The 18,152-nt window shown below is 41.4% G+C and overlaps 2 protein-coding genes across 2 annotated transcripts in view; one reads left to right on the top strand and one right to left on the bottom strand.

Moving 5' to 3' along the window:
* The window catches only part of rtn4rl1b (reticulon 4 receptor-like 1b), a 134,907-nt gene that overhangs the window by 22,626 nt on the left and 94,129 nt on the right, over window positions 1-18,152 (top strand). The window lies entirely within an intron of this gene.
* The window catches only part of dph1 (diphthamide biosynthesis 1), a 176,872-nt gene that overhangs the window by 84,546 nt on the left and 74,174 nt on the right, over window positions 1-18,152 (bottom strand). Inside the window, exon 2 of the mRNA XM_088300663.1 lies at window positions 17,249-17,361. The gene's annotated coding sequence lies outside the window, so the exon portion shown is untranslated. The remainder of the gene's footprint in view (window positions 1-17,248; window positions 17,362-18,152) is intronic.

Genomic DNA, 18,152 nt, shown 5'->3' with positions numbered 1-18,152 from the left:
ATTTTTTAATTAATTAATTTAATTAATCAACTGTTGGAATTTTAGTCTGAAAAATATCAAAATCAGCCTCTAAAAATACATATCGGTCAGTGCAGAGTGGTGGACTAAGTCAGGACCAGATACCAAATGCAACGCCCGTCACCGCTAAATAATTTCTCCATTAAAAATGAACAATGGCATTTATTATTGAGTTATCTCCATCTACTCTAAAGTTTGCTTTGCATGATTTCATTGAGTCACTTTGATATGTTCACCTTCAAAGGCTTCGCAGCTTCTGAAAAGCTTGACAAACGAAGGTGAGTTTGCCGAAATGTGATTTGAGACTTCCGTTAGCCGTGCTAAATTGAACTGGCAGGGCATTATATAAGCTTCGTCCAAACGGTAAAAGCGGCGCATTGAAGTGATGATGACAAGGAAGTGAGGACGACTCACGACGAGCATGTATTTTCTGAGCTCAAATCTGACCTGATGAATAGCTTAGCCTTGTAGCATACGCGACATTTGGCACACACGACGCTTGTTGGATTCGTCGCCCCCCCCCCCCCCCCTCCATCCTGTCATTTCTCTAGCTTCCCTCGCTCACTGCTGACTTGCGCTCGTCATCTTGAATTATTAAAACACGTTGTGATTCCCAGTATGATTGTGAATCTGGGGCTGAAGCTCTTAACTTTTTTTTTTTGTTTTGCTTCGATTCACAGTCCTCCGCCCATCACTCATCATTCCGCAATCTCTCAAGCCAGATCATGATGCTGCAGTCCTCCAAAACCCGCAAATGTCAAAAAAAGCAGAATGATGACTCCTAAAAAATAAAAATGCCCCGTCGTCAAAGAGTGAATATCATTCATTTGGATCGGTATTCAGGTCAGAGTACTTTTCACAAGGGGAAGAAAAGGTACGAAAGGACGGATATTTTTCATTTCCCATCATGCACCAGTTCCAGCAGTGGGACCCAATTCGGCAACCACGAAGGCACGGGTGCTTTCTCAGGGGACACGCTTTATGTCTCCAAGCCTCCCCAAGAGGAAAAACCTGCCAACGGTGGCCGTTCAACACAACACACACGCCTGTTCTTCCCAAACATGCGGTGGAATCACCAAGGTCGAACAAAATCTGCGTCGGCATTCTCTCATTTGGTCGTAAATGCAATTTTTGCCAAGTTAAACGATGGGAATAAAGTATGAAAATTCACAAGTAAGTAGACATTCTGGTCCAAGACCATTCCGATTTCTGTGTTTGTGCTGTAGGAGTACCCGTGTGTGTGTGTGTTTGTGAGCGCAGGAAGGGACGAGGTGAGGCTTTCAGTTCCTTGCACGTCATCTCCGAGTGCGCACAGGTTCTCTTAAACCGTTCCAAAAGTCAGAGCATTGTTCAAAAATGAAAAAAATGGGTCGAAAACAAATTCAGGTACGGGAAATTTATAACTTATATTAAATACACGTATGGACGTGGAACCACGAGTGTGTATTATTATTCTATTTGAAAAAACAAGAGAAACCTTTTAAGGAAGTGAAGCCATGAAAAAAAAAATTGTTCTCAGCTCTCCGCCACCACATCGGTCAAAGCCTCCTCTTAGCCCAGGGAGAGAAAAAAATCCCGTCACCGTGCCTGGCTTTTGCTTGCTTAAAATGACAAGTGGGGAATGTGTTAGGACATGCAGAGGAACCGCACACATCTGTAGTTAATAAATTAATTACTGTTCATGGTCCACCAATACCCATTTATTTTGTAAATATTCCACAAACTATGAGCCCAAAAACTTGAGTATCATTTCATTCATATGCCCAAGTGGGTGAAGACTTTCCATAATTTCCGCTAACTAGCTAAACCTCTCCCAACTCACAAAGCATGTTCTCTGAGACGAAATGCATCACTCACATACCTCCTTGACACCAATTACTGTACTACATCCCTAATTGGTGGGATCACCAACCTACGCTAATGCAGTAATCATATCATAATTATAGTCAATATTTGCATGAAAAATAATTTAAGGCTGGAAATATAAAATGGAAAAAAACACGTCTATCTCCCAGCGCAGAAGTCGTGGGTTCAAATCGGGCCCCGCCGTTCTTATGTGGAGTTTACATGTTCTACCCATGGGTTTCCTCCGGGTACTCCGGTTTCCCCCCATATAAATTGTCCCTAGGTGTGATTGTGAGCACGGATGGTTGTTTGGCTTTGTCTAACTTCATGTAACTTCCCGTGTTATCATCTTACATTATTTGTTTTAATAACCAACTCTCGCAAAAATAATCCTTCAACAGTTTCCTCTTTCCTGACTGTATTTTCTTTTTTACTTTTTTATTTCACTTTTGTCCATATTTTATTAGAAGTCTGAAATGTACAACCTCAGCCAAAATAATAAAAATAAAAATAATAATAATACAGATAATAATAATAATAATAATACAGATAATAATAATGCAGATAATAATAATAATAATAATAATAATAATAATAATAATAATAATAATAATAATAATAATTATAATAATAATAATGAAAAAACTATCAAAATAATCAGGTCTAATTTACCAAAATGGTTTCACAGCTTTTTAAACACCTCTAACAGACATACAACAACGGAAAAGCAAAGCTGCATCACCTTTAGTTTATAATCTCGTGTGAAGCACGGGAAATAAAAGGGAGGCAGTCGACCGCGGTGACCTACCAATACAATGAAATGACAAGGTCCACTAAGTACTGAGGAGCCTGACCACGGACGTCTCTGGAGGTGGCTGTAAACCTTTTGCACTGGATCCTAAAATAAATAAGGAGCCATTGCCAGACGACAAAATGGGAGCGATGTGACTGAATCAAGTAACTCCAAACAGAAAGTCTGTGTGGCATTCTGGACTAATCGGAGAAACGAATAATGGTTGAAACGGATGATGAAGGGGATTGCAATAAATGCCATGTGTGGACAAAAGCATCAAATGGAAGCAAAAAGATAAGAAAAATATGACTTTATTCTTTATTCTTGTAATATTATGAGGAACTCAGCAACACAGTTCCCGCCCTTCTAAATAATTGTAGTTAATTTAATTTAATAATTTGATACACTTTATACATTTTACTTTGAAAACGCAAAATAAAGAATACATACCGGTGCAGTAAATCCTTGTTTTGGAAACAAAAAACTAGTTGCCATCAAGGTTCTTATAGTTAATAAAAAGAAAAAATGTTGTAAATGAAATAAAATGGAAAATGTTTTTTTTAAATTTTAGGTTCATAAAACTAAGTTTAACAAATTCTAATTAGCGCCAATTAATGTCTTAAAAGATCATTTGGGGTTCATTTTAAATTTATTTCCAAATTCCGTACAGAAGAAGGAAAGTCAAATAGTCGTTTTGACAAGCGACAAATAAAAAAAATAAAAAAAAACTAACACTAAAACACTCAAAGAAAACAAATAATTTTTGAATAAATACAAACCAAGAAAAACTGACAAACCGACTCTAAAATCTAAAACTAAAGTGAAACAAAAACTAACTATAATGAAGAATCCAAAACTATTGCCACTTTGGTTGCCATGACTACCGTTCTTCTATTTCCGCCAGAAACTATTCTTCGTCTTCCATTTAGAAGACAAACAACCACAGTTGTCATGGCAACTAGATTCCGCTTTCCACAATAAGGATATAAGCTATTTCAAAGCAACAAGAAAAAACTTAGTAGTTACGTCGTGACGAGGCAAATGTTTCATCGTCCTCGTGTGCGGTGGGAGACAGAGAGCGCTCAGTTCACATTAATATCCAAACGTAACTCTTTTCTTTCCTTTCTGCCGAGGCACCGGGCCCCGCATTGCGTTTTGGGGGGCGCCGAATAACCAAACGGCACGTTCGCTTTTTAAAAAAAAAAATTTTTAAAGACAGTTTTTAACTGGTCCGATGTCGAAGGAAGACAAATTGCAGACGTTATGGTCACAAATTTGAAATTTGAACATCACTTTACAACTTGTTTTCCCCAAAACAGGAAAATATTAAATTCCTGTGTGGACGTCAGGAGCGCAAGTTGTACTTTGGCATTTATTACGACACGATCCTTGGTACCATTTCTTTTCCTGTGAGAGGTCCCTCAGCCCAAAAAGTTTGAGCGGTGCCTGATTTCCACATTCCTCACTTGAAGTTTCGTCCTCCCCCCACCCCCACCGTCGCAAAAACAAAACCCATTGCCGGAGATGCCAACGTTTATGCACCAACGTCTCTGAGGAACTGTGGCCGTCCTGAGAAAAGGTTACAAAAACAGCTGCTGGCAGATGAAAAATTCATGCAACGCGCTTTTTTTTTTTTTTTTTTTTCTTCCCAACTATCCTCCACCATGCCTCTCCGGTTAGAGCGCGACAAACCAGTCAGAGCAACAAAAAGCAGTCCGAGGCTCTTTTGTCTCAGATCTGTGCTTGAATATAAACGTAGCGTGTGCTGTTGGAGCTGGATAAAACTATTGTGTCAAAAAGAAAGGGGGGGGGGGGCAACTCGTAGGGATTTGAATATGGCCCTGGCTGAATGTACACTTTAATAAGTTGGAGAGGAAAACATGAGCTGCCTCCACAGAGAGCGTGATTGAAGAAGACACGACGACTCACAAGGCCTCTGTAGCTTGCCGAGGCGCACTCGTTAAAGCACTTCCAACTCGCGTGCATTTCAATTTTATTTTGCAGGCGCTGAATACATAATACATGTCCACTCTTGCATTAATATTGTCCTTTTGAACGCCATTTAAGTCGCATAAAGCGCAATAATCATGTCGAGCAAGCTGGCAGAAATAAAAGAAGCTCTACGAGTGAGAGGCGAACATTTGCGAGTGTTTGCCAAGATCGCAAATTTCACGTTCTCGTCGGGGTTCGGTTAAGGTCGCAAATATTCAGCAAACGGCTTTTCGATAGTGAATGCGAAGAGATTGGCGCTGTCGCACCGGAGTGTCGTTAATGACGAGTATGTTACCAAAAAAAATAAATAAATAAATAAACAGAAGCAATGGATTTGGATTGAATGTCCGTAGGGACGATGCATTGTGCTTTAATTAAAAATGAGGAGGTAGATGTCGTGCGACCGTGGCGCCTGCAGCGTCTCCGTGTGGAGTCCCTTTTTAGGAACAATGGGAGCTAATGATAGGAACTGTTCGAAGAGACAGGGCTCGATAAAAATGAGAACATGGATTGCGGGAGTGTAAGTGTGTGTGTGTGTGTTAAATTAAAACAACTTCAGAAATGGGATTAGCGCTGGTTAGCACGATAGCCTCACAGTGCAGAGGTCGTGGGTTCGATCCCGGCTCCGGCCTTCCGGTGTGTGTGGAGTTGGCATGTTCTCCCCGTGCCTGCGTGGGTTTCCTCCGGGTACTCCGGTTTCCTCCCACATTCCAAAAAACATGCATGGCAGGTTGATTGGACGCTCTAAATTGTTTGTCTCTGTGTGCCCTTCGATTGGCTGGCAACCAGTTCAGGGTGTCCCCCGCCTACTGCCCGAGGATAGCTCGGGTAAGCTCCAGCACCCCCCGCGACCCTAGCGAGGAGAAGGCCGTACAGATGATGGATGGATGGATGGATGCATTCGCCATTTTGTGTGTGCGGAACATGGCATGATGCGGGTGGGCAGCAGCTAGTTGGGTCTCGCTAGATTAAAATTATGTGTGCGAGCGCTCATGTGCATTTTGATTAGTTTTTACATCTGCAATGTTACGACGCAAAGCAAATTTGAATTGCCGCAAAACTAGTAGCCGACTGTCGGCCACTCATCAAAGCTAATTGCTGAAATTCGCTCACCAAGCAGTTTAACGATTATCAGCCGGACCGATATTTGGCATTTCACCGATTATCGGAATTGGCTTTTATTTATTTATTTTTTAAACTTTCAAGGCCAATAAATTAAAAGCTGGTTTATTTTGGCTCGCTGCAGCACACTTGTCTCTCTTTCTGCTGTGCTGGTGGCCCTGCCTGCAGAAGCAGATTTTCTAAAAAAAAAAAGTTTTAAGTCGAGTTTTGGAGTTTTTAGTTTTTGAAATGTTGACACCATTTTAACCCTTTTTTAAACAAGTGAATATCGGCTTAATTTCTGCCAGTCTTTTTATACACTCGGATGTGAACTTGCGCCACCTCTGCTCTTCATGTGCGCAGCTGCCGTGGTTTGCCAACCGCACTTGACGACATGAGGAGCCTTGTGTCGCTTTTGTTCATGAGGCTCTCAGACATGGCTCGTCGTGATATTATCCGTCCGCGCTGGCTGCCGACAGCGTGTTGGGTAAATACAAGCTGCCTAATTGCAGCCAATCACACCCCCGCAGGTGCTTCAATTTGGAGCACGAGAGCATGCCTCCGGGCCTCATGCGTCCACAAAGGAGACACCCTGCGATCAGCCTTGCTCAAGAGGAACTGGAGCGCTTGTAGAAGGTTTTTTTTTTTTTTTTTCATGCGACTTCAGTTAGTGATTAGCATTCAATCCACCTCCTCCCTCCATCCTTTTGGATTTAGATACTGCACTTTGGGGAGAAAACACTTGTTTTGACAGCTGAAACTGACAACATGTCATTCGACTGAAGAGGGGCGATGTCAGGTCTGGAATTCATTCAACAAAATGACCTCTCTGCTGCCCCTACTGGTGTGTGTTTTGAACAGCGATGCAGTGGTAAGCACGTCTGACTCACAGTTGGGGCGTTTTTGTTGGTTTTTTTCTTGTTGTTGTTTGCTTCAGCTTCCTCCCACATTCCCAAAACACGCATAGGTCCATACTTATCACTAAGAAGAGCCTTTGTGGAACTCATCAGAATCACTCATTCATCATGAAAATGTAGCCAAATAATACAAATCTGAGGTCAGATTATGGGCAATTTTGCTTACATATCTGTAGAATGATGTCTCTTAAGAGGTGTAAACTGTCTAAAAAAGTTGGTGTCATAGTTAGTTAAATCACACGATACGTTTTTTGTAGATTCTATACTTCACCTGTCCCTGAATTTGCATTCCACTCTGTCATTATGAGGTGACCACTGAAAATGATGGGTTGTTTTCCGAACCAATAAAAGCACAGGAAACCGGAAATTAATTACATAAAAAACTTTGAACCTTGTCACATATCTTTCTTTTTTTTTTTTTTTTTTTTTACAAGTCCCTGAATTGTTGATGAAGTTTACCCAGAACACACAATGTTCGACCTTTAGCTCCAACAGTCACACGAAATGAATGCTGGAAACAACCACAACATACGAGGCCTCTTGAGATTTTTCCAAACATGTCAATAAGCACAAACAAGCCCCCCCAAAAAAAGCAGGCATTTCCTCCCCACTCATTCCCTCTGCTTCCTCAAACGTACACTTTCACATTCAAAACGATAGCATCGTAAAAAGCTTCCATTACAAGTGCTACAAAGTCAAGCTTCATCCTGCGCGAGGATAATAGCTGTTTAAAATGCACCCTCTTCCATACACGTCCCATGCGAGTTCAACAGCAAAGACAAACGCAATGCATTATTCACTCACTAAATATGCACTAAATGCCGGTTGCCATAAACACCGTCACTTCTCTTCTGTCGTGTCATCTGCTAGTCAGGAAATGGCATTCATGTAGAAGGATGGAAAGCCCTTTGAGCATTCCATAGCCTTCATATTCCGCTTTATTAGTATGCTCTTGGGGGAAATGTGGGTGTGTGTGTAACGAAGAGAAGCCGGTCACTTTTCAAAGTAACATGTTTTTCGGCCTTGAATAATAAATAAAGAAGAAAGAAGTACTGCACATTTGTTTGGTTTTCTTTCCTTTCTTTCTTTCGTTTTCTCTGTCCAAAATGTCCCTCGGACCGGTACGGGGCCGCAGCCCAGGGGTTGGGGACCCCTGCGCAAGTTGACAAGTCTGTGCTCCTAGTAACGGGGCATTTAAACCGAGACCGATTTGGGCACCCTCGTTTCTCAATGGGAAGATGGTTAAAAAGAAATAAAAGATAGGTGGCACTGGTGTGACCAAGCATTCGAGAGATGCGAGAGAGGAATGTAGTAGTGATTGTTAATATCTTTTTACCAAACGTTTAATATTCCCTTAAGATGATTTAACATAATACCAGCCCCGTTGAGACACGCAACAGACGACCGCACGATTGTATCTGAAGGCCTTGGACGAATAGTGCGTGCTACTGGTATCGTGAAATCTGCCCGGCAACACCAGCGAGCTGCATTCTGATTGGATAAAAACTCTCACCTAAAAATACAACACTAGGAAATAATGTGACATCAATGTGGAGAATATGATCAGAATTTCTCGATTATGTTAGGCCAGCAGAGAAGGCCTTGACCGCCCACCACTGCCTCCTAGTATTACAAAATGTCATACAGTTGTAGAAAAAAACAATGCCGCTCTTTCTCCTCCCTCGGAAACAATTCCGTGCACGCGAAGACGGACGAAGGCGCACTTGTTCTACCAGTGACATTATAAAATTCCACGAGTTAATATATAGTGGTTCACTCAAAGAGCTTCTCTAATATATATATATACCGAATGGCACCCTGATGGTCGAGCATGCAAGAAATAGCGGTCCAATTCCGCACTAATTACGGCACTAAGTCTTCTTTAGATTCACTCACACCGGGACGGCGGTATTTGGTTGTATTTTATAGCAATAAAACTAAGACCACATAACGAGCTCGCATGCAGGGAGGGTGGATGGAAGTGAAAAGCAAATGGTCCTTGAAGAGTCGCTCACTTAGACCCACACGCACAAAACAGGAGCCAGCCTTTGATCAGGCACACATCCTGCATCAGGGCCCATTCATTACTTGGAAGCCGTCTCATAAGCGTTACCTGGGCGGCCACTGGACATTCCTAATTCTCTGCACCACCTCTGAAGGTCAAAGCGTGATATAGACAAACTCATCCAAAAATATTGGCGATGGTCACTCTGAAGGCTGCTTTCTCTCTGTATCCCTCGATCTAGGCTCTTTATCTCTCAGGGTGTTAGAAAAATGAGGTGCGGTCTCGTCCATTAGGAAGTGATTTGCATTTGCAAGGGAGTCAAGGACTGCAGTTTCTCAACACGACAGTCTCCAAATGAGATATTTTGTCCGTTGGTCCCACTTATTACAGGTATTTTACCGATGTGATGGCCCTTGTTGATAGCAGCGCATCATTAACTCTTTCAATCCATAAGACATACATATACGTTTTCAAAAATGTAGTCACTGCCTCCCAAAGACGTATTTATACGTCTAAGCCTTTTTTTTTTTTTCTATTAGAACACATTATTCTGTTGCAAAATCCCGAAAAATGCTGGTATTGAGGGGTTTCTTCTAGTGAAAATTTCTGGGATTAAATGAATTACCAAGCAGTCGGCAATAGAAGATGGAGGATGTCGGAAAGGGGAGTCTGATGTTTTTGGTACATAATTCACCCACTCGACATCAACTCATTTAATTTGTAAAACATGTTAAATTGAACATACACATAATGGAGATAAAGGGATGTTAGTTGGGGCTGCACACAAAAAGGTGACGCTCAGAGTAGGGGATTTCAGTCTGGATACTCCACCGTGTCTATTTCGGCTACTTGCCCACTTATGTCAACAAGGAACGTAAATGTTCTCATTTTATGCCGTCATGTGAGTCGAATCGAAAATGTACACAGTATCGCTTTTCTTTTCAAGCATTGCTGAATCTCACGGGTCTTTCCATTGGATCCACCCGAGTGTGCTAGTACCGACTAACCAACATGTCTGAAGCCCATTATCATGTGGCTTCAAGAGAACCAGACGGGATTCATCGGCGGCCCACTGCTTGTCTGTCTGTGAAAACCACAGAGGGAAAAGTGGAAACGCCACAGAGGAAGTGTTCATGGAGACATCCCAAGATGGCTGGCGGTTTGAGATCAACTGACTGACTTGTAAATTGATCGAGACCCTCAGTCACACAGGAAGTATGATCTCAAGTCCGTGAGAGCCGCTATCCCGTCTGTTTTCAATGTTTCCCTCCTCCAACACACTTGATTCAAATGATTGGAATCCTTATCAGGCTTCTTGCAGTTTGCTGATGAACTGACCATTCAAATCAGGTGTGTCGGAGGAGAGAAACATCTAAAACATGCAGGACAGCGGCCCTCGAGGACCGGAGTTGCCCATCCACGGTTTCGGGTTACACAAGCACACCATGGCCTCATACAAGCCTACAGGGAGCTAAAGAGATGCGGATATGGAGAACCGATGGATGCGGTGGCAGTCAGGCGTCTTTCAACTCGGAACAACAATCTTTGAACGATGTCAGAATGAAAACACGCACCTTGTGACCGTTTCAGGGATGTCCAACACCTTGATGTTTGTTATTGGCCCAAGGCAAATTCACAAGAAAAAATGTCATTCATTTTCTATAGGTGTCCCTCGATCGCCATTTCAAATGCACTGAACTGATGGATGGGTTGTCATGGTAACGGACTTGCCAAGTTTTACCTGTGAAAGGCCTCAATTAACGAAGAAAAAAAAAAATAACATGCCAAATGTGCAACTGTAGTTCAGGCTCATAAGTTCATAAAGAAAATCCTGTAACAAATATTACAGAGCGGGCACCCGCTGGCCATTACAAAGCATGCAGATTAAGGACATTTTTTTTTTTTTTTATAGTCCGTTGAGCATTATAAAAGCGGAATCAAACTGAGAGCCAATGGGCTGAGTAAAAGTTAAACAACTTTTGGTTGATGTTGATGGATAAATTGTAAAATTTAAGGACCAATGGCTCGGTCAGCAAGATCTTTGGAAAGGAATCTGGAAACTGTTTCAGAAGTTTATGGACTTATTAATAGACCGACACTTCATATCGAGTCCAACAGGGGAATCCGTATCAGTGTGAAGCACACTATATCCATCCGAGCATTTTCTATCCCACTTGTTCTCATTAGCGTTTCAGATGCGCTGGAGTTTATAGGCAAAAGGAAAATGACACCTTGGAGTAAAGTACAGACTCTTCATTTATCGATCCATATTCGCAGTCATGCAGGTCACGGCAAAGACGTTTCACTTTTAACTCAGAATTCTTCGGCATAAAGTCAACTTGGAGTTGTTGTTGCCTGGCGTAGTTTGCAAATCGACGCCCTCGCATACCATTCGGTCGTTCGCTCGCCTTGTGGCAAAACTGAAAAAAAAAAAAGGCTTCGCTTAAACAGAGGAGGAGGTTGGAGGATCTCTCAAGGCGCACTAATGTGCCTCGTCACATCGGTTCGCAATCACTGTCCCGTCGGAGGCATCCTGTGGGTGCGTTATGTTTTGTTCTAAAGCATTCTATTCGTATCACACATTTGTGCTATTTGCTCCGTGTGCCCTGCGCACTCTGACAGTGCAATGTTTGATTGATGCAGAATTAGAAGCGATGTGAGGAGGAGCACGAAACACAAAAGCCCCAACGCGCCGTTGTTCTCTCCACGATACACACACGCGCTTGTGCACTAATGAACTTCAAACGCCTTACATCTCGACTCCTACTTTTGCTGTGTGACAGCTCGGAAATGACACAAAGGCGCAGAGTCTCCTTTTTTTTTTTTTGCCTCTCCTTCTCTGCAGTTTCATCTGATTTATTGTTTCATCCGAGCCATTACGAACGGAAAAACATGGCCAGTGTACGCTCAAAGAAATGTGTCTCAACAAGCTTGTAGAAAAAGGCCAAGCTGTCCGGGCTCATACATTATGACTCCATATTCTTTTCCCTCGCTGTTTTTTTTTTTTTTTGTGTGTGTGTGTGCGTATGCATGTGACTGTGTCCAGAAATGAAATAAACTTCTGATAGCAGATTCAGCCGACTGTGTGGGGCTGGCAGTGGGGGTGGGTGGGAGCAGAGCGTAGCGTGGCCTCTCGCTACTGAGGGCAGACTAATTGGTTTGGAAGTGCAAACGGGGCTAAGGTTGTGAGTGGCGGGGTGTCAGCTTGTCGAGGAGAAAGCAAAGCATTCGCAGCTAACCGAAGCAGTGCAGCAACCATACAAATTCCAGGAAATGGGCATTTCCGAAGCAGCTCGCTTATTTGGGAGTTGTTTTCCGGGTGTGCTGTTTGGTGCAGAATATTGGCGTTGTTTGGTTTGCTCGTTTGAAGGATTACATACAAAAAAAAAATGTTGGTCACCACAGACAGCCATTTTGAACGCTTTAGATTGGGTAATAGTCGGTCAACATAACGAGCGCAAGTCTAGATTTGTGATATAATAGAACATTTATCAAATGACATGGGAGGTTTTGGCCTGACATCAGAGATATGTACCAGTGGATGAAATTGTGAAGCTTGTGGTTCACAATTTAGCGAGACGTGCACACGTCACCGGGTTCGTTCACTTAAAAGAGTGCGAGCTCTCCATTCAAATAAAAAAGCAAAAATCGAGTTTCAGTCCCGAATGGTTGCACAAGCTCACAGTTGAGAAAGATTGGCGAAAAAAAACATTTTGGGGGGCAAAAAAAAAAAAAAAAAAAAAATTGAGATGGACCTCAATTGAGGGTCTAAATATGCTTGAAAAGTCATGAAATTTTGCAGACACATCAGGCCTGGAAAAACAAATTCCATGTTAGAGGTTTATTGTTTAATTTTCCAAAAAAAAGTGGCCAGGCCTGCAAGTGTCCTTCATCTTCAGCTCTAGTTTCACTTTTGTTATATGAATTGATTTCTTCTTTTTACTGTGTAAGTGACAATGGAACCATTCCTACCTATTCACAATTAAAATTGGTACGGTCTTGTCATCCTATATTTGACTTTAATGCACTTATACGACATTGTGCTTTCTTGCCCTCAACAGAATTAAAATGGAAGACTTGAGTACGTCTAATTTTTACCACTTGTTTCATTTTCCAAGAAGCATAGAGAAGATTTCTCGTCAACTCAACAGGCGAAAAATGAAACGCTCTAATTTCTCCCTCAGTTGCTGTACTTGCCGCTTTGCTAATCCACGTAACTTAATCGATAGCTCAGGTTTGATGTTGTTTAGGATGAAATGTTGCCATCCCAGCATTTCTAAAAGTTGCCGATGCAGCCTTTCCTCCAAAACTCTGAGCCTTTTTCAATTCTCAGGGTTCAAGTTTCACAGCCAAAGTTGAGCCGCAAGAGTGATGCCCCTTTAGGGAGCGAAGCCTTTGGACCAAACGGACGCCACGCTAGTCGTCTCGGAGCACTGATTAATCAGAGAACATCTAATGAAACATTGAGAGCTGCCAAGTATTAAATGCTTGTCCTCTGTGTTCTTCACAAAGAGTTGATGGTACTGTGTATGTTGCCGCTGTGGCAGGAAATGTATTTGAATACGTTTGAGTCTTTAGCTGACAAGCGACAACTCTGACAACAGGTCATGCTCTTGAGAATCGTTCGAAAATTTGTAATTAATTGCTTGCATACAAATACACGGGTGTATTGAGATATGAGTGACCCGGTTTAAGTTTTTAATAATAATAATAATAATGCCTTTATTAGTCCCACAATGGGGAAATTCGAGATTCGAACCCAGGCCTCCTGGGGAGACTGGGCCCTGAACGCGGCGCCTTAGACCACTCGGCCATCCTGGCAGCCAAGGAAGCCAAGAGACAAGCTGATGTTTGGACATTTATTCTCCCCACTTTGATTTGGGTTATGTGGCCAAACGCTGTATGGTGGCAGTGAATTTAGCTTACAAACAACAACTTGAACAATATGCAAAAAAAAAAAAGAAAAAAAAAAAAAGGCTTCAAGCTGCTCAAACTTTACTGTCGCCTAAACATAAAACAGGGAATTACAAACTGTTTATTTAAAACAAATGTTCTTTAAGTATTCCCCCTCAAGTGAAAATGTACTTTACATGGATATTAATTAGTTCTGACAGGCAAATAAATTTTTTAACTAATAATCAGGAAAAAAAATCTGTAATTAATTGCAATTAATCACATTTTCAACTATTATTTTTTTGTGAAGCTTGTAACAGGTATTTGCTTGAACAATATCTTGTAATTCATATCAAATGACGTGTATTTTAAATCAAAGACTGCTCTAATAGCTTTCTTTGATCCTTGAATATGATTTAAATGCTGTTATATTTACAGGCATTTTTCTTGAAAAAAGTTAAAATATTTCATTTTAATTCTGAAATTAACCTCGAGTTAACGCTTTCATTTTGTCAGGCTTAATATGAATGTTTAGTGGTATCACCCATCAAGCAACAGATATTGGAACACAAGCAGTGGATCAACACATGTAGACAGACAATATGGCAATTGTCACAGTCATATATTCATATCCGCTGTGAAAAACAACAAATAACACGGCAGCTCACTGACGGAAATATTTTGAGCTGCCCGGAGCCGGGAAAATCGCGGAGCCTTATCGCAGGAGACCGGGACAAAGCACCCGTAGGAATTTTAAACATTTTTTGTTTTACAAAAGATGTCTTCAAGTGATGAAAATATTAGATTTTTAGGCATCATTCGTGTTTATATTTGTGTAAACATACGATATGGATGGCTTTGTCTTTATTTTAGTGTAATATGGATAATAAATCGGTTATTGTTAATTAGAAAGGAAACAAACTATAAAATATTAAATTTTAGTGACGTTAGGTGAGTTATGGCCGCATACACAAGAAATCCGCCAACCCGTTTGCCGGGATTGGTCTCATGCTTACAAAGCAGACTTCCTGGAAAGCAACTTTTTTAGGAGATTTATGATTTGACCAAAAGGAACCAGAGGCAAATACAGCATCCGTTGCGAGAGTCGTCGATAACACCTCAGCAAATATTTGATACGCACGATTCCCTTTGATTAATTGAATGTCCGGATAAGAAATTGCAGGCACACACACCTCCACACAAGCCAAAGCGCACACAAACATCTCTTGTGAATGACTTTACAGGTTGACATTTCCGCTATCTTATCATGACGGATCAGAGTTCGCTTCACCTGGAGCGCCACAGCGCAGCGATTACAGTCTCCGATACATCGGGCCTATTATTCCTCCGCTTGTTCCCTCGCGTGTGATTCGCCCCCTTTTCCAGGATTCATCACCATTCCCTCCCAGCGATCCATCCACCATGTGACAAAGTGGGAAGGGATAAAGGGTGGAAAATTAATTCTTTTTTTTTTGTCCAAATAGTAATTAAGAAAAGAGGAAACTCAATTAATTCCGCGCAGAAACTGTTCTTGATTCACGTCCGTGTGATTCAACGCCTTCCCCAGAGCACCGGACTTCCACGCTCCCATGTTCTCCTTCCAAATCTCCACACTCCATATTTTTTTCTTTTTTTTCTCCTTCATCCTCCATTGTGAGCTATCAAGGAACAGAAACGCTGGCCGTCTTTGCGAGATAATGAAGTAAACACTCCCCACAGCGCGTGCAACAAAAAAAAAAAAAAAAAAAAATGCTGATGTATGCAAATGAGTTCTTAGTTTAGAATATTGAGCCTTATTTCTCCCTCCTGAAGGGTGACTGTGCACATTACTTTTCCCTTAATGCTCTTTCGATGTATTATTTAAGAGCGACATAGACAAATCCCAGCCTGGAGCTGGCGTTGTGGGGTTTTTTTGTTGTTTTTTTTTCAAGCCGTCGCAGTGTCCGCCGGGAACGTTTGGATTTAAAGCCCATTGTGCACGTTGACAATCCCACTCAGGTGCGTTTTCAGTCGGAGCGCTAATGGGGTAGATTGCTTTTTAAGAGCTGTGGATGTGGAATAGAGCTCTGTGGAAGGTTGTAGATGTGGCTGACTTGTTGCCTTCTGCTTATCCTGTTCGTACCGAAAGGTAAATTAGAGTCTTTAGTAAACGTAGCATAAGTACCGCATTTCCTCAAATTAAAGCAACCTTAAAGTGTTGCCTTTGGAAAGTCGTCTTAGCTTAGAGCTAACAATACAAAATGCCATTGACATGCTAACAGTTAGCATCAATAGGCACTGTTTCAGAAGCGGCAAACAGTAGAGGAACACATGTAAACCGATGGTAAAACAATACTCCTAGGCATATATTCTTTATTCTCGAAGAAAATGTTTAGTTTTTGGCGGGGGTGGGCGGTCAAGGCCTAACCTAATCAAGAAATTATGATCATATTCATCACAGTGATATCATATTATATCCTAGTGTTGTATTTTTAAGTGAGAGTTTTTAACCAATCAGAATTCAGCTAGCTCGTGTTGCCAGGCAGATTTCACAATACCAGCATGCACTATTCGTCCGAGGCCGTCAGATGCGATCGTGCGGGCATCTGTTCTGTGTCTTAAGGGGGCTTTGACAGTTGATAGACAGGTGCGATAGCCAATCAGATCACGAGTTGGTTACAGTGAGCCTTCTCGCAGGCCTTACGTTGAAGGTGATGAACGCGTTTTGGGATTGGATGCTCACTCGTAAGGTGGCAGCGCTGTGCGGAAGTCGTAACTGCGACCGTTGGAAAATTTAAAATCTATTCTTGCTTTTTTCAAACCACAATGACTGAAGGAGGGAAAAGTATGGATTTAATTGTAGACTCTAAAGGCTGTAGATAAATAAACTTTCTTTCATATTAATTGATGGCCTTTATTTTAGCATGTAATTAACCTATAATTGCAAATATTCAAATTATAGTGGTTTCATCAGTCTCATTTTCATTGTCCATGTTTGAACAATACCATCTCTTTTGTGTAGCCGCGGGAAAAAATACTTTATTTGTTTTCTGTTCAACGTCGAGAATTGGCTTCAACTTGAGGCACGGCGGTGCTCGTTTTTGTAGACACTGAAGACAAGAATTTTCATTTGATCCTTAAAAACATCTTTTATAGAAAAGAAACTAATTGGATGGTACTCGCTTTAATGTTAAGTTTCAAAACATTCCGGGAGTGCACAAAAAAAGTATGAGCTCATGTCATCTTAGTCAAATATTTGTCATACTGCTGTGAAATAAGACCTAAGGGATGTCTTTTGAGATTCCCAGAAACTGATCCGACAAAAAAAAAAATGAAGCAAGTGGAGGTGAGGTGACTAATTTAATGATAGACATGCCAAAGCGTTGACATAAATCCATTAAATCCATTTCCAAAGTATTCCTCTCCTTGCCACAACCTCTACTTTTTCTATTATTGCCTCTCATCCTTTCTTCTTCATTACTCATCTGCAAGTTTTGAAAAGTTCACTTCAACTACGCACTCCATTTCCTCAGAATAAAGAGGTTAACGCATATCAGCAAAGCCCTAAACCGGCCCATTGCTCAATGCGATGGCGTTCAAACACAGCTTTGCTCTGCGGCTAATTGAAAATGGCCCGTAGCTCGACTGACATCAGCCAGACAGTGAAAAGTCATTCCCTCAATTAGACGGCTGATATTTGCTCACCTGGCTGGAAGGCTCCGACGGTGAGGAATCGCCCGTGAATATTTGTTTGGTCGTTTTTGAGGCCTGGAATCCATCCTTGCTGGGCTTGAATAACAACCACGCCGCGACACATCCTATCAGACACATGAAACCACGTTGAGGCTTCTTTACATCAGGAATTTGGGTGTGAAAAATATCACAAAGAGCGACTGGATTGCAGGGAGGAAAATATCAGGAAAGATTTTCAAGACAGATATCAAAGGTCACTTGAAAGCTGAACTGTAATTGTGTAATTGTTTCAGTAATAAAATCATCCATGTTCTAATTTGACATTTATTTTTTTTCATTTCATATTTCATACTTCATATTGCCTCGCGAATGTTAGCTAAGACATTTTAGACAATTGTATGCTTCTGACTGTGTGGCAAGTTTTGGAAAGGCCCTTTTTCTGCTCCCAGTGCACAAAGCTAGGAGGAAGAATTCACGATTCGACAGCAATTCCCACAGAGACACTCCTAAATGTGATTTTAGCAGTAGAGTGGAGGCTGTTACAGCTGCAAAGGAAAGAGACCAATTCCACATTTTCTTCAACGGACACAAATCCGCTTTTAGCTTATCGGTACGGCACTTATAATAGTCATTTTACGCAGAAGAATATACGACTCTGAGTAGTATTATACTGTCTGTCTATACATTTGTGTTCAATCTATCATAGTGAGTCCAGTCTTTTTTTTTTTTCGTCTCGAACTTGACTTGACTTGGACTCCTTGACATTTGACTTGTACTCGTTTAATATTTTTATTGACTCGACCGAGTCCAACTATGTTTTTTTTCCCCAGAAAATTTCAGTCCTCCTTCAAAACACACTTGAAATCAACTTTCTTAGATGATCAAAACAGCCATTTGATTGGTTCACCTGACCATG

The sequence above is a fragment of the Idiotropiscis lumnitzeri genome, chromosome 7, assembly GCF_059441095.1.
Source record: "Idiotropiscis lumnitzeri isolate Australia: NSW breed Sydney's pygmy pipehorse chromosome 7, RoL_Ilum_1.0, whole genome shotgun sequence".
Classification (NCBI taxonomy): Eukaryota; Metazoa; Chordata; class Actinopteri; order Syngnathiformes; family Syngnathidae; genus Idiotropiscis; species Idiotropiscis lumnitzeri.
Note: the sequence above shows the minus strand (reverse complement) of the source record. Positions and strands in the feature narration are given on the sequence as shown.